At 43.1% G+C, this 4,563-nt stretch overlaps 1 non-coding gene across 1 annotated transcript; it reads left to right on the forward strand.

Moving 5' to 3' along the window:
- Positions 1-329: 329 nt before the first annotated feature.
- On the forward strand, positions 330-436 carry LOC141620994 (small nucleolar RNA R71). Its single transcript, XR_012532080.1, has one exon. It is a non-coding gene; the product is annotated as a small nucleolar RNA R71 (small nucleolar RNA).
- The last annotated feature ends 4,127 nt before the right edge of the window (positions 437-4,563 follow it).

Raw genomic sequence — 4,563 nt, forward strand, 5'->3', positions numbered from 1 at the left:
CAGCTCTACATCTTTTGCAGACGAAAGGACCGTCTGAAACAACATTCACATGGTAGATCCCTCCTTTTGAAGCTCCTCCCAACTCGTACTTATCAAATCTCGCTGTGAGAGCCTCTAATGCAGCTATAGAAGGAGATTCAGCAGCTCTCCTTTGATTTCCCCTGGAATTTCCATACTCAGCTTTATGGGTGGCCAAGTCATCAATAATTTTCCACCCCTTAGTCTCTCCCATATTCTCCTGAAATCGGCCACTGGCTGCCGCATCCAGGATAGCCCTCTGATCGTCATAGAGCCCATTGTAGAACTGATTGCATAGGCTCCACTTCTCAAACTCATGATGCGGAATGGTGCGCACCATCTTCTTGAAACGGACCCATGCCTCATGGAAGTTCTCATCAGGACCCTGTTTAAAGCTCGTGATCTGAGCTCTAATAGCATTTGTCTTCGAGGCAGAGAAATATTTCTTGTAGAATTCCAAGGGCAAGGAATTCCAATCGGTGATCCCATTAGCAGCTCGGTCCAGGTCTATATACCACTCCCTTGCAGCATCACGGAGTGAGAATATAAACATTGTCTCCTTCACCTGGTCCTGGGTCACACCGGTCGGCGGGGGGTATAGAGCAGCAATAATCAACAAATATCTTCATATGATTGGCTGCATCTTCATTTGTAGCTCCCCCGAATTGGTTTCTCTCAACCAAGTTGATATAAGAAGGCTTCGGTTCGAATTTCCTATCAGCTCCCGATAATTCGAACCCCTTGTATAGATTTCCAGCTGTCGGCTCAGAGTGACTTGCTATAGTTGCCTCTTCAGCCATCTCTAGAAAATCTGGAGAAGTGACGGTCTCAGCTGATGAAGTAGAAATAGGAGATGAAGGTGGATCCTCCTCGAACAGCTCGTTCTCGTAGTAACTAGACAGAGTACTCAGCTCTTCCTCTGTCGGCAATATCCTAGATGATCGTCTCAACTCGCGCAAAGTCTTCTCAATCTCAGGATTGAACGGTACTAATTCACCACCCTGTGACCCGCGCATAAGAGGAAACTACAAAAAGAATATGAGAATAGTTTAAGGAACAAATGTCCCTTAAACTAAGAAGCAGACTAAAATAAAACAACAAAAAATTAGAACAATTGCCTCCCCGGCAACGGCGCCAAAATTTGATGCCTGTCGTTGTGTGCACCAAAAATAATATTTATAATTTCCAAACTACAACTAGCAAGTGGTAGTAAGGGTCGATCCGCAAGGAGGTAAGGAGATAATAGTTGCTTTATATTTCAGTCTATCGGTAACAGTGAGGGGGGGATTTTGATATGAATTATAACTAAGTCTAAAAACATAAACTAAATAAACAAATAAAACTAAATAAGAACGTAAACAATGATAAAAGAAACGCTAAGATGGTCGGTTCACTATAGCTGTGATGGCACATAATCCTAGGTAACCCCGCATTAGGGCTTGGTCGATCGACTGGCTTAACTAGTCGATCGACTGAGCCGGTTTGTCGATCGACTGGGGTAGCTGGTCGATCGACTGACTTTGTGTTTGATTAGCATTGTTTGATTCGTTAAGTGCAATATTTAGCAATGAGACCGAGAGGAGACTTGTTAGATGCTTAGTTTTGACCGACCCATAGATCGAAAGATAGGGGAGGGCATTAATTAATGAATTAAGACGACTAAATTGCTGAGATCGAGAGATAATGTAATTTAGGCTTTAGGAATCACTAATCGGGGCGAGAGCTAGCATTAGTGAGACTTAGGAACTAGTAGCATAGGCCGAAATGAGCTACTAGTTAACTTGGACCGAGAGGACTTGTTTTACCCATCCTACACGACTATATTTCGGACTTACCTAGGATTATGTGCCATCGCAGCTATAGTGAACCGACCGTCTTAGCGTTTCTTTTATCATTGTTTACGTCCTTATTTACTTTTATTTGTTTATTTAGTTTATGTTTTTAGACTTAGTTATAATTCATATCAAACCACCCCCCCCTCACTGTTACCGATAGACTGAAATATAAAGCAACTATTATCTCCCTACCTCCCTGCGGATCGACCCTTACTACCACTTGCTAGTTGTAGTTTGGAAATTATAAATATTATTTTCGGTGCACACAACGACATGCATTGTAACACCCAGGATATTTAAGAACATTGTTGACCGTTAATGTTGACCAAACATACTTTAGGGATGAATGGGTGAGGGATCAGACTTGTTCATGAGGTTTATAGGATTACTTGCTCGACCTAGCTGAGGATACTCGGCCGAGTATCACCCATACTCGACCGAGTAGAGCCTACTCGGCCGAGTACTCTTGTACTCGACCGAGTATGGCTGCTGTCGACACGTTAATATAAACGCAAGTTCGCGAGATTCATTTCATTTTCTCATTTCTTCGACAGTTCCTCTTTCTCTAACCCTAGCCTATCTCTACCCTATCACCCCATATCTTCACACTTTAATGAAATTAGCCTGAACCTCTACCATGGGAATGACGGAATTCACCGAGAAAGGATGACAGAAGTGGGGGTCGTCTATGTCACCGTCGATGCGTAATGTAGGTAAGTTTCTGCTTTGTGTTCTTTTGAGTGATTTCTTGAGTATAGTTGCGTAATAGGAGATGGTTATTATTGTTAGGATGCTTATTGGAGTCGTGCATGGCTGTAATTGGAAGTCTTGCATGCTTTGCGATGAGGTAGGGTTTCCCTACTCAGTTCACTGTTAATTGATTTAAGATTGTGATTGTATTGTGTATGATTGTTATCTGCTGATTATCAGAGTATTGGTGTAGTGGTGATGGTGGTGTTGTTGTGGTGTTGTGACGGCTGTAAGGCTGTGTGTGTGTTGTGATGGTGGTGGTGGTCACTTGCGGGAGTGACTTCACACCCTAGTTCGCCCTCCGTGGAACCCGCCACAGGAGGGGATGTGCACATTAAGGGACAGGGATTATTAGTCGCTCGTTGATGAGCTGGACTAGGTGGGATGGGCTGCGGTCACCCACTGGCGGCGAGGATTACTTGTTGCGATGGGTAATCTGGCAGGGCTATATCCCTCGGTGTGTAATCGGTTACTGTGTGAGGTCATGAGACTGGGATAGAGGATGATCAGCTGTTTATATTGTTATACTGTCTTACATTTGATTAGTCAGTACTGACCCCGTTGTTGTTGTTTTGTGAAACCTGCGGTGATCCATTCGGGGATGGTGAGCAGTTGGCTTAGCATGTATTGTTGATGATGGCGGCTAGGATTGGAGGGATCGAGTCATCACGCTAACAGTCTAGAGAGGCAGAGTCATGAGTGTTATAGTTGTACCTTTTATTATAAAGACGTTGTAATGAGTCGTACTGTATAAGATATATTAATGTTTACAATAGTTCTTTTATTGTCTAATTTGATCTACTTCCTCGGGAAACCGAGATGGTGACACCGTCATACACTGGGATGGTCCTTGGTAAGGCATCCTGGCGTACGGGGGTGTTACAAAGTGGTATCAGAGCCAGGTTTTTGGAACCTGAACCAATGAATCTAATGAATATAGGGTGTCAATTAAAATGAACCTGGTGTATGTACGTTGGGAGCCCCAGCCGATGCTAGATTTTGGGTGAGTAGGCGCCCTCATTTCAAAATCATGGCCCCATCGGACTTAAGCCAGACACGGGAAAAGGGTAGCTAGTGAGAGTCGTTGATTGCTTAGTGATGATTGTTGTGAGTATCTACTATTAGGGTGATATGTGTTGATGTATGTGCGGAAAAGTTAAAGTGATCGATGGAATTGTTGCAATGTGCGATCGGTGATAAGTTAACCTATTTGTTTTCACGATGAATGTGTTGTGTGTTGAATTGCTACGTTGCAAATGTGATTATGGTGTATATCTGGTGATTTAACGGAATTAGAGATGATGTGACATAAGAGTTAAACCTTGCAGGTACTGTCATTAGATTGTTGAGTATGCTATAAGGATAGAATATAATAGTTTCATGGCAAAGTGAGGAATGAAGGTAGGAGTGATGATTATTCCGATGATGGATGTGATGTTGTTATGTGTTTACGTGGTAGAAATCAGCTTTAATAGTGACGACCCGGATGCACGCAACTTCGAACGATATTATTTGGTTTTGGAGGAACAATGAAAAGTTACGACTTCTTCTTTGTTTTCGGAAAACTCGACCGAGTAGATGAGTGTACTCGACCGAGTAGACCATACTCGACCGAGTATCAAGCTACACAACCGAGTGCCCGTTTTGTGAGAATAATAATCGCTTCTGTTCTTCAAAACTCGATCGAGTAAGAAAGGTACTCGACCGAGTAGTGGACACTCGGCCGAGTATCCTAAATACTCGACCGAGTAGTCGACACTCGGCCGAGTATTCCCAATACTCGACCGAGTATTGCTGTAGCAGGACTTATACGGGTTATACAAAAACCCTATTTTCGTTCCTTTCTTCCTTATTTCCGTCTCCCATCTTTCTTTTCCTTCTCTCTAAAAACTTCATATCCTACCTCCCTCAAGCTTTTGGGTAAAACTTGGGTATGCTACTTGTTCTTGCTTGCCTCAAA

The sequence above is a fragment of the Silene latifolia genome, chromosome 1 (genome assembly GCF_048544455.1).
Source record: "Silene latifolia isolate original U9 population chromosome 1, ASM4854445v1, whole genome shotgun sequence".
Taxonomy (NCBI): Eukaryota; Viridiplantae; Streptophyta; class Magnoliopsida; order Caryophyllales; family Caryophyllaceae; genus Silene; species Silene latifolia.